This window comes from Lynx canadensis, chromosome C2 (assembly GCF_007474595.2).
Source record: "Lynx canadensis isolate LIC74 chromosome C2, mLynCan4.pri.v2, whole genome shotgun sequence".
Taxonomy (NCBI): domain Eukaryota; kingdom Metazoa; phylum Chordata; class Mammalia; order Carnivora; family Felidae; genus Lynx; species Lynx canadensis.
This window is the reverse complement of record NC_044311.2, coordinates 127,512,632-127,525,026: the sequence shown is the minus strand read 5'-3', so window position 1 is coordinate 127,525,026 and position 12,395 is coordinate 127,512,632.

Below are 12,395 nucleotides of genomic sequence, written 5' to 3'. Positions count from 1 at the left end.
AAAAAAACAGGCAAAGTGGAAACATAGAAGAAAAGAATGAGAAATGGCCAGGAAGAAATAGACATAGTAAAAGCTGAGAACAAAATGTGCTTTTAACAACCATTTTGAGATTAAGAGTTGTCTATGTACAAAAAAATTAGTTTTTAAAAGATTGAAGAATGGTAAATATCTGATTTATTTCTTTCAATTTCCAATGTATCTAGTGTTATTAAGACAAATAAAACTTATAATCAAAAGCAGCAAATTTAAGACCTAAAAGAAATTTAACTCATTTAGGCTCTTTTGACAAATGAGAAATTTAATTATTAAAAGTTGAAATTACTTGCACAGATAGGCTGTGGAAGGTGTTTGCTGGTTCTAGAACGTTCTCCTTCCATGACTTCTTTCCTCCTAACTTCTAATCTTGGCCCCCATTTAGAGCAATGTCACATGCTTCTGGATATAACAATGGCCCAAATGAACTATGAAAATCAATTAGAACTTTTCTTGGGCTCTCACTTCAGACATTCCCCCTTGTGTTACAATCTTGGAACTGTCAGTATTCCTAAATCTTTAATCACAAGAGGTAACTCATCTTCAGTAAGGAGATAAGACTAAAACATGTTTTGTTGTTTTTGTTTGTTTGTTTTGTTTTCTGGTTTTTCCCTTGAGTCTTGCTATGCTTAAAGTTAGATTCAACTGGAAACTTACAAGTGTAAAAGTTGATTACATCTCTATAATTTGTACAACTTTGTAATGAGTTTCTGTCAATTGCAACCAAAAGTGTCCTGTCTAAATGTGTTTCTATATTAGTGTGTGCCCTTCAGAAGTACAGTCTGGACAGCATTTTTATAGCTACAATTATAATTTCTTTGTCATCTTTCTTTGGACTCATTTTTATAATGGTATTGATCTATTCTGGGATGACTGGCCACATAAGTGTTTCCAGAGCTAGGTTGAGAACCTAGGTCTTCTAAAGCCATTATCCTTTTATAATAGAGCAAATAGTCTCTTCCTTCATGTTGTAGGGAAGGACGTCTTTCTCTATCCTTCTAGTTAGCTGTCTAAAGCCATGAATCATGCTAATAAAAGACAGAATAACAATAGGAAAGAAAAGTTTTTAATTATATACACACACATGGGAATTTCACGAGAAATGTGATTCAAGGATATGGTTAGAAGATTGAAGCTTATATATCATCTTAAGTTATATAAAGAAAAAAGATTTGGGGCCCTTGGTTCAGGGAGGCAAGTTATGGGAAAGTGAAGGAGGAAATGTAAGGTCAGTAAAAGTGTTTTAATTTGCAGATAAGAGTCTCTTAGGTGGTGAGAGTTGTCTCAGGAGTAGCTCTGTGCTGGCAAGAAGACAGTTTTACAAATGTAAATTTCCTTTGTAACAGAAAATTCCTTTACAAAAGGGGAAATTCATACTTTATTTTTAGGCAGTTAGGGGGAAGATAAAGACATTTTCTTGTATCTGCTCATTCTTTACTGCCTTTAGCTCAAAATAATCCCTATACCAATGTGAGACATTTTATGATGGCATATTCTGGTATCTTTTAGCATCTTAGATGCATGAATTTGTTGAGTATCCTTCTTAATTAATTTCAAAAGTTGAAATTGTTCAAAGACAAAATCCCAGCTCTGTACTAGCTTTTGAAGGATAGGCAATTTATGTAGGTTTTCTTGGTTAATCTTGTTGTAGGATTTTTTTTTTTTTACCTCAATACCTGGGGTTCATTGCCTCACCACTTCAAAGAATGAAGAGGTGGACACAAAATGAGTGCAAGCAAAAGTTTACTAGAGTATAAAATTAAAAAGGAAGAATAGTATGAAAGCTCTTTATGGTGAGGGGGCATTTGAAGGTGAATACCCATGGACTATAGGCAAGAGTCTGTTTTATACCGTTCTGGTGGACCCCCTCTTCCCTTTCCCCTTGTTCCTTCTCCAGTCCTACCCTTACTGGCTTGATAACTGTAGGTGCTGGGTTGTCCATTCCTGATTGGCTAGATTCCATTGTACAAGGGGTAGTCTATGACCATATCATTTCTTGTGGGTCATACGTTTTTATGGTCTACTACTTATTTTTAGTTAGGTCTTTTGTCAAATTCCTGAGGGGAAACTGAGAGGGAGTAGGCAGAGTCTGTTAGATTCTTAAGAGGAATCTTACACCCCAGGGGCCTTGCTGTGGTCAGCCTCTCCCATGGTTGTTCTAAAATATGTGTTTTTCTCCCACCAAGAGACCTCAAGTCCTAATCTTTCCTTCTCTGCCTACTGAATCTTATATTTTCCTATCACAATTTTGCCAACAATCCTAATATATAGATTGATCATGTCCAATTTTAAAGGTAGAATAGCAGGATTAAACAAATTAGGGTTAAGACTGACATCAAAAAACAAAAAACAAAAATACACTCCCTTCCACTCTAGCATGTATAGATATATAATTTCTATTTTTTTTTTTTATGTTATTGTAGGAAAGGAAAAAGAGATCTTTCTTCTCTACCCATCTTTTTTTTCTACCCATCTTTTCTCTGGGGCCCTATAAATTAGAATGACAAAGACAGATTAACAAGAGAAAAACAAACTTATTAACAATGTGGATCACGTATATACACATGGAATCATCCAGTGATGAGGAGCCCAAAGGGGTAGAATGTACACTTACATATCACATACCACATATCACATTAGGCTATATAAAGAAAAAGTGCATAACGGCACATTATGGGACGATGACCAGGAAAAGTATGGTAAATTTTTTTTTTAACATTTATTTACTTTTGAGACAGAGAGAGACAGAGCATGAACGGGGGAGGGTCAGAGAGAGAGAGGGAGACACATCATCTGAAACAGGCTCCAGGCTCTGAGCTGTCAGCACAGGGCCTGACACGGAGCTTGAACTCATGAGCTGTGAGATCATGACCTGAGCTGCAGTCTGACGCTTAAGCTACTGAGCCACCCAGGCGCCCCAAGGAAAAGTATGGTAAACAAGGGTTGTGTAGTAAGATTGGTTATGCAGATTTAAATCATTGCCTTCTCCATGGGTAAGAGTTGTTAAGAATTCTCTTTTCCCTGGTATGGGAGAGGAAGACAGCTCTACAAAGGGAAGCTTTCTTTGTAAATGGTAATTTCCTTTATGAAGGCCAATTTACTTTACAAAAGGAAAGCTTTATTTTTCCTGTTTTTATAGACCTTCTTGTATCCTCTGATTCTTAGTGGCCTTTAGCTCAAAATAACCATAGACTTGGAGTGCCTGGGTGGCTCAGTTGGTTAAGCATCGGACTTTGGCTCAGGTCCTGATCTCTTGGTTCAAGAGTTCCGAGCCCCATGTTGGGCTCTGTACTAACAGGCCAGAGCCTGGAGCCTGCCTCGGTTTCTGTGTCTCCCTCTCTCTCTCTCTGCCCTTCCCTCACTCACACTCTCTCTGTCTCTCAAAAAATAAATAAAACATTAATAATAGTCATATGCCAACCAAGGCATATTTGGAGTGCCATATTCTGGTATCCTTAAATATGATATACAAATATGAATATGATGCTATAGTTAAATCTAGATATGTATTTTTATCATCTGGAACATTGATTATAATTGCATCTATACTTATTTCCTCCTTCCTATCTACAATGCTTATAAGCTCTACCATATTAGGTCTTTTTATTAAGTTAGATAAAACAGTGTTCGAATCCTTAAGTGTTTTAAAAGATATGCCAGATTAGGAACCATTTTTAGAGCTCTGCTTTTAACTCAAATTCATCTCCCAGAGAGATCTTTTATTATATTAAATTTGTACTCATTCCAATGATCATATATAAGAGCAATTTTATAATGTGTGTGTGTATATATGTGTGTGTATATATATGTATAATTATATATTATGATACTCTTTATCATGTTGAGTTTTATCACAAAAACAAGGTATAAAGAATTTTATATAAGCAGATATTCACTTTCAGCAAGCCCTCTTACTCCTCTATAGACCCCAACAGTTACTTCTTATTGTACTCTCTTGAGGCATGGACAGTGACTGGAGCATTCCAACCAGCAGAACAGAAAAGTCCTGATAGCTGTGAAATGACTAGATCACATCCCACACATCCCCTTCCTTGCCTATGATCATGAACTGAATACACACTGCTCCTGTATTTTCTGCATGTACTGTATTTATTGCACAACTTCTAAGATTCATAGAAGTTTTACTAACGATTTGAAGTGAGTTTCCCAAATCAATGTGTTTTTTGTGCTAATACAATAACTCAATCCTTAGCCCTGAAGTAAATGTTTCTGGTTTTTAAATAGAGAAAGTAAGTATATTGAGCATTGGCATTTGAAATAATCTTGTTATTAATTTTCTCTCTTAGATTAACATCCTTGTCATTATTTTTCTAGAACAGACATAAATTAATTCTTCTTTGAAAGACCAAAATATTTGTATAAATGATTAGGACTAAATGTGAATTAAGTTTAATTATTCTATTCAAATTCTAATGAAAGACCTCTTTGATTTTTTTCTCATGGTTTTAGTTTAACCCATGCAGTCATAGCAGATGGTTAAGCATAAAATATGTTTTAGATTTTCTACCATCAATGTTTTTAATTAGAGTGAGAGAAGTGAAGAGAGAAGGATGTTCTTCCAGTTCCAGAAAATTACAACCAAAATGATATAAACACCTAGAAACCCTAAATCACATGTTATAATTATCATTTCAAATAATGAAGCTTCTAAAAATTAGGAGAATACACTGGGATACAAATGGATAAAAATATTGAATCACAAGGTGAAATCTGGTAAGGTGACTGACTGATAGTCCGTGAAAGTCTAGGTAATCTTGGACTTCCACAAGGCAGAAAACTGGAATTAAGATTACCCACAAAAATCCAAGACTCTCTCACAACTCAGAGAAGGGCTCAGTAAAAGCTATAACTGGCAAAAAGGAAGGAAGAAAGTGAGATAAGGAGAATGAGAGAGAAGGAGGGAGAGAGGAAGACAGAGAGAGGATAGAAAGGAAGAAAGGAGGGAGGGAAGGAAGGTATTTTGGTTGCCAGAACAAATTTGAAGATGTTTGGCAGTGTTAGCATGGGATCACAATGGATAAAAAAAAGACGTTTCAGTTGGGTTGCCATAACCAGAGATCTGGTGTCATACAAGAGCTCAGGGTTAGAATTTATATTATCTATAAAATCCAGAGATTCCTTCAGGACAGTAACCTAAAAAAAAACAAATGGTCCTCATCTCTAACACCTCAAAGACACTTGGCAGAAAAAATGACAAAACTCTTTGAAGGAATATGCCCTTAACACAAACATAAGAATTACAACAGATAAATTTCCACCTAAGAAGAATATACATTTAGTCCCATACACTGTGCTTGATATTAGGGATATACAAAGAACAAAGTAGACCATAAATCAGTCCTCATGGAATAAACTAATCTTTTATCTTAACATAGTTATTCTGCTTATATTGTGGATATTTTTATACTTTATATTTTCTACTTTCATGTGTTCCAAGTTTGATTATGTCACTCTCTTTGTTTTAAGTTTATTTATTTATTTTTAAGAGAGAGTGAGAGAGACAGAGAGAGAGTGCATATATACACAAGAGCAGGAGAGGGGCAGACAGAGAACATCCTGGGCTGGGTCTGCACTGTCAGTACTGGACATGGGGCTCAAACTCACAAACTGTGAGATCATGATCATCATGGCTGAAATCAAGAATGAAATGATTAAATGACTGAGCCACCAAGGTGCCCCAATCAGGTCTCTCTTTTATAATTAGAAGAAAATAAATAACAAATGTGATTTTAAAGTAATGATAATAAGTACTGTAGACTTTATGTCCAAAATACATTGTGAGAAACAGGACAAGAGGAGAGATTAATTAGGGGTTATTTAAATAATCTAAGAGAGAGGAGATGACTTAAACCAGATTGGTAATAGAATAATTTTGGAAAGTATTTTAAAGGTAGAGACAATGGGATTCCCTTATATAATGCATGTGAAACATGAGAGAGAAATTTTTTAAAGATGAAGTCAAGATTTTTGACTTGAACATAAAGTCACACAGAATTAAGTAACAATTCGCTTAAATGTAGAGAAGTAGGGGAAAGTAGATTTAAGAAAAATAGAAGTGAGTTTCAGAAATATTACATTTTAGATGCTAAGTGTCATCCCAAAAAGATCTTGAAGAAGCATTTAGATATTCAAATTTAGAATTAGATAGAGAGGTACAGGCTGGAGATACAAACTTGGGAGTCATCAGTGTACAAGTTATATTTGAAGTTTGAACGAGATTGTCTGGGAAGTAAATAAAGGTAAATAAAAGAGTAATCCTTGGCAAGTAGCCAGAAAAGTGGAGGGAAAAAGAAAAAGATTTTGGAGTTTTGGAGAGAAGAGGAAGTGATCAACTACAGCCAACACTGCCTATAAACCAAGTAAAAATGGGAAGTGAAAACAGATCATTGGATTTAGCAATGTGAATATAATTGATAACCTTCACAAGAGCTGTTGCTTTATCTTGATGGTGGGGGTGGGGTGGGGAGGAAGACTTATCAGTATAGGATCTAAAGAAAACTGAAGACAAATTAAAAATAAATAAATAAAATGCCAACAATCTTTTAAGAAGTTACTAAAAAGAGAGGACTGGGGCAGTAGCTGGGAAGAAATGTGGGTAAAAGAGACCTTTCTTAATAATGAAATAAAACAGAGAATATTTCTATGTTGATAGGAATAATTTAGTAGATAAAGAAAAACTGATTACTCAATAGGAAAAGGATCTATTGCTAAGGTCATATCCTTAAGTAGGCAAGAGGAGATGGACTCTATTGGTCAAATGGAAAGGTTGGGAGCATGCGCAATTCAACCATAATATAAGGAAGATAATGTCAAAATATATGGACTCAAACATACATAAATTCTCCTATGTAGTGAGGAATCTTTCAAAAAAAAAAAAAACCTTTTAATTGATTGCATTGTCACAGTGAAATAGGATATAGTCATTAGCTAAACTTAGAATAGATTGGTGGGAGCTGCTGAGGGGGCTGATTAAAGTTTGACAAAAAAGAATATATAAAATAATAGTCTAGAAGAGTAAATAGATAAGAGAAATACATTGGGTATCTCTATGGGCCCACCTGAGATTATTGTCCATGAATTATAATAAGGCCACGTAACATGGTTGTATGTTTTTTGGCCATCCACATTTAGCTGTGTGCTGTAGGTGCAGAATATGTAGGCAGTTAACTTAATCAAGTCTATGGTTTTGCTAGGTAGTGTAATTATGCAAGAGGAAACAAAATAGTTGAGGGTATGTACAAGGGAGTGAGTAGTGATTATAATGATATACCATAATTATAGATGGGTAAGCAGAGAAGTAAGATTATGAGGGAGAGGAGAAAAATTAAAAAGGTTATAAAATCAATTGATTTAGGTCCTGGTGATATGAAACAATTTTAGGAGTCAGTTTGATAAGGCAGTGAGTTGGCAATTTAGGAGATGATAATTTCAGAGCAGGATGATTGAAATTGAGATTATGGAATTCTTATAGGTATTAGTAATGGTGAAATTTGATGTATGGTCATGAGATGGGGTTGGGTAGAGGGCAGAATCAATGCAGAAAAGGAAGTCAAGAATTGAGTACAGAATTTTGGAAGAATCATCTATGGGAATAATGAAGTCACCAAGAACACAATAGCAACAATGATGGAGAGAGTAACAGAGTCACAGGAATTAAATTATTTCATCTAAGGGAAACAAAAGCAGGTATTAACAGAAATGAAAATACTAGGTGTAAGATTGCCAGAAAAATATAGTATACCAAGTAAATTTGAATTTCAAATAAACAGCATATATTTGTTTGGGGATACTTATATTTGTAAAATATTCACTTATCTGGAATCCAAATGTAACTGGGCATCTTACATCATTATTCACTAAATCTGGCAACCTGAATTGGGCAATATAATCTAATGATGTAAAATTCAAAGCTTGGAGTCTTTAGGGGAAAGAAACCATGAGTGATATATGTTAGCAAACATGAGGACCAAGGAGAACGATTTTGCCCACTCTGGCCCAGTACTACAATGAGTGTGGGTGAGAAGATAAAAAGATCCAGCTTCAATTTAGAGCAAAAAGCTAAAGAAAACCTTCAAAGAAGAATTTGATGATGTAGAGCATTTGGAGAATGACAGATCATGAGTTCTAGAAATCAAAGTGGAAGAGTTTAAAGGGTTAAAAAGAAGTGTGAGATGATTTTCCTAATGAAGGGAATATCTTGAGTAAAACAGAGACTTGAATCCAGAGAATAACAACATTAGAGTCTTGTGTCTCTTGTGAGAGATACCAGAGATGTTATGGAATACAGTGATATTATTCCTGTGGATCTCAAAGATCTAGTGAGACTACGAGTGTCGAGGGAGGAGAGGGAGAATTCTTCCAGGAGTGTATAGTTTCTAGGGGCCATCTCTTCACTTCTGCCAGTGGGGAGACTGAAGTGAAGGGGCAGTTTTGAGCTTTGGCTCCTGCAAATAAAAAATATGGAGGTAGAGGAACGGGTGGCCCAAATGAACTCATGAAATGGAAAAACAAGACACTCTGCCTCCAGGAATCGGTCTACTCCACACAATACAAAATTGGAATTTACTCCCCCCCCATTTTAGATAATTGAAAAGTTTACTAGGGACATGGAATAGTTAATGTGAGATACATGAAATTAAGAGGTTCCTTGTCTCCTTCCTGATTAGAATGGATGCTCATGAGGATAGTGACTATGTGTGATTTTCTCAATGATTTATCCTTTATGACCAGAATTGTGCCTGGTATTTAGTAGATGAGAGATAAATAACTATTTAATGAATCAGTCAGTGAAGGAACCAACGGAACAATCAAAAAATTAAATAGATGCATACAAACACACATACAAGATACAAGAAGAGAAACAAGTTTGAAATTGTACTAGAAAGAACATGTAAAAATGAAAAAAAAGTAGAGACAAATTTATAAACAATTAAAAATTTAAAAAAGAAAACCTAATATAGAAAATTAAAGAGAAGATTGGGCACCATCAAAAAAAAAAAAAAAAAAAGAATTGGTGACCTGGTAGCTAAGCCTGAGGAAATGATGTATTTACAGTACAGAGAGATGGATAGATGAAAACACAGAGGTGAGGATGAGAGGTAAAGAAAATTGAAAAATTTCCAAATCAGATAAAATAGATATTGCAGAGGAAGAACCCAGAATGAGAGAGATGCAATATCTAAATAAACAATGTTTACATTTTTCCCAAGTGATGGGAGATAAATCTTTAGATTTAGAAAGTAGAATGAATCCTGAACAGTATAGCAAACTTTACTCCACAGTCTAGACACATGATAGTGGAACTTCAAAATGCTGACAGAAAAAAAGTTTAAATTTTAAAAGAAACCAGAAAGAGTGATAAGAAGCCCCAAAATATTACCTACAAAGAAAACTATAATGACCACAGATGTGTCAAAAGCAACAGAAGTCAGGAAACATAAAAAGATTTCTAACAGATTTTTCTACAAATCAGGGAAATGCAAATTAAAACAAGATAACATTTCACACACACACACTCTGGGAAAATTAAAGTATGACAATTTCAAGTTAAAACTTGAAATGTGGAGGAAAAAAATAGAATGTGGAGAAATAGAAATTATAAAAATATAAATTAATTGTATTAATAATTATATAATTATAACAGATACAATTATATAATCATGGATTATATATTTTTTTAATTTTTTAAAATTTATTTTTGTGACAGAGAGAGACAGAGCATGAGCAGGGAAGGAGCAGAGAGAGAAGGAGACACAGAATCTGAAGCAGGCTCAAGGCTCTGAGCTGTCAACACAGAGCCCCACTCGGGGCTCAAACTCATCAACCACAAGATCATGACCCGAGCTGAAATCAGACGCTCAGCCAACAGAGCCACCCAGGCGCCGCTATAATTCATGGATTATATTAGCCAGCAGTCTGAGATCAACGTGACCTTACAACTCAGCACATTTACACCTAGGTATATCCTGTATAGGAATTCATCACATGTACATAAATATTCGTGGACAAGAATCTTTTTTTGTAAGGCCACTGTACTAAGGAAAAGCTAGAAACAACCTAAATGTCCACTAACATGCAACAGAATAAATTAATATGAGGCTACTCATGCAATAGAATTACATGATGCAAATAAAATGCATGAACTAGAGTTATACATATCAAAACAAGAATTCCAAAATATCACATGTAGATATACATGTGCAGTATTAGGTCATTATATAAAGTATTAAAATATAAAAAAGATGACATATTTTTTTCTGAATATACACATAGTATGTACTATATGTATATAGTAAGAGCATACAAACATTTATAAGAATGACTTAGAAGGATAGTTACCTGAAGAGGTAGAGAAGAAAGAAGGAGGAAGAGATACATAGGGAATTTTCACTCTGCTTGTGAAGATTTTTTGGGGAGGAAAAAATTTGAAGCAAGTATGGCAAAATATTAAATCAGCAAAACAAGCTGGTAAAAGACATATATTGGGGTGATATTACTTCTTACATCCCCTTAATGTTTGAGAATGTTTATTACTTTTGCTTAAGTTCTTCATCATGAAAATAATGTCACAACTATTATAGCGATTGTATGCATCAATTTTTTGACCTTTTATTGCTTCTTCATTTGTAGTTCCTGGACTATGAAAAATGTTTTTATTCTTTGTTGGTTGTTTGTTTTTGTCTGTTGGCTATCAAGATTTCAGTTAGATTATGTGCTTTAGATGGTAAAAATTATTCTCATTTTTATCACTTCACTATGGTCCAGTTTTCCTCCATTTTTAAGAGAGTGATATAGTTTAAGAAACACAAGGAAGCTCATTGACTAATTTTCATGTGGGGTCAATCAATATATCATAGAGCCTAGAAACTCCAATGACTTGTAGTGCTGGATTCCTTTTGAAAGCATCTACTTTAAATATGTATGTATGGGACAGAATACATAATAAGGGTAAGGGATCGTTAAGATACTGCCTAAGGGTAAGAGATTACTTTATGGCATGTGACAACTTAGAAATTATTTGGTGCAAAGGTTTGATGCTCAGACTTTATCTCTATGATACACAACATGCTTTCAGTTTAGGTTGGTTAAAGCTTAGCAGTGTCAGCCACGGCATCTTTGCCATATTTCTTGAAAAACGAAAGAAAACAAGTAAACAAACTGTTGTTAAAGAAAGTATTTAAGTTTCAATCTTGTAGATCTCAGATAGAAGAGGGATCTCTAGGACTATTTCCAGAAGGTTGACTCTTGAGACAATTAAAGCAGATGACAATAAAGAATTAAATAGATGATGATAAAGGATTGTGACAGTTAAAATGACCTTCCCAGGGAGACCTGTCATCTCTCTAGCCCTAAGTCACATTACTTATTGTCATCAATAATTTATAAACAAAACAGAACTCTCTTTCAACTATTTTCTTTGCCTAAATTTTCCCTTCACTTTCTCTCCAAATAATTTTCATTTCTTTTGTCATTCTATCTCCTTAAAACAAACTAAGTTATAAAATAAATGTAATGGTATTACATAAGTTTTTGTAGACATAGATTTGCTTATTCTAAAGTTTATATGGGAAGGTACAGGCCCTAGAATAAAGCATCTTGATAAGGAAGAATAAAATGGGATAAATCAGTCTACCTGATATTAAGGTCTACTATAAAACTTTAGTGATCAAAAACAAGGTGATATTGGCAGAAGGATAGACATAAAGATCAATGAAACAAAATAGAGAACCTATAAATAGGCATATACAAATATGACCAACTGATTTTTGACAAATATGTATATTAAACTATTCATTGCAGGAAGGATAACTTTTTAACAACTTGTGCTGGAATAATGGACTTCTTTATGTTCAAAAATAAATAAATAAATATTAACCTGAAATTTTCACCTTATACAAAAAATTAACTCAATATCAATCACAAACTTAAATATAAAATAAAAACTATGAAATGTTTAGGAAAAATAAGAAAAGAAAATCTTTAGAATCTAGAGCTAACCAGTGTTTTCAAACTCAAAACCAAAGCACAACGAAACAAAAAATTGGCAAATTAGATTTTATCAAAATTAAGTACCTCTGCTCTCAAATAAATACATAAATAAATAAAACTTCAAACGAATGAAAAGACAAGCTACAGACTGAAAGCTTACATTTGTAAACTGCCTTTCAAACAAAGGGCTAATATGTAGAAAACCCACAAAACTCACTATTAAAAAAAAGAAAAGTAATTGAAGTAGAGAGTAGGCATAGGAAAAAGACACAAACATATATTTCACTAAAGAGGATGTAAGATGTCAAGTAAGAATAAGAGAAGTTCAAGACCATTAGCCATTAGAAAAATGC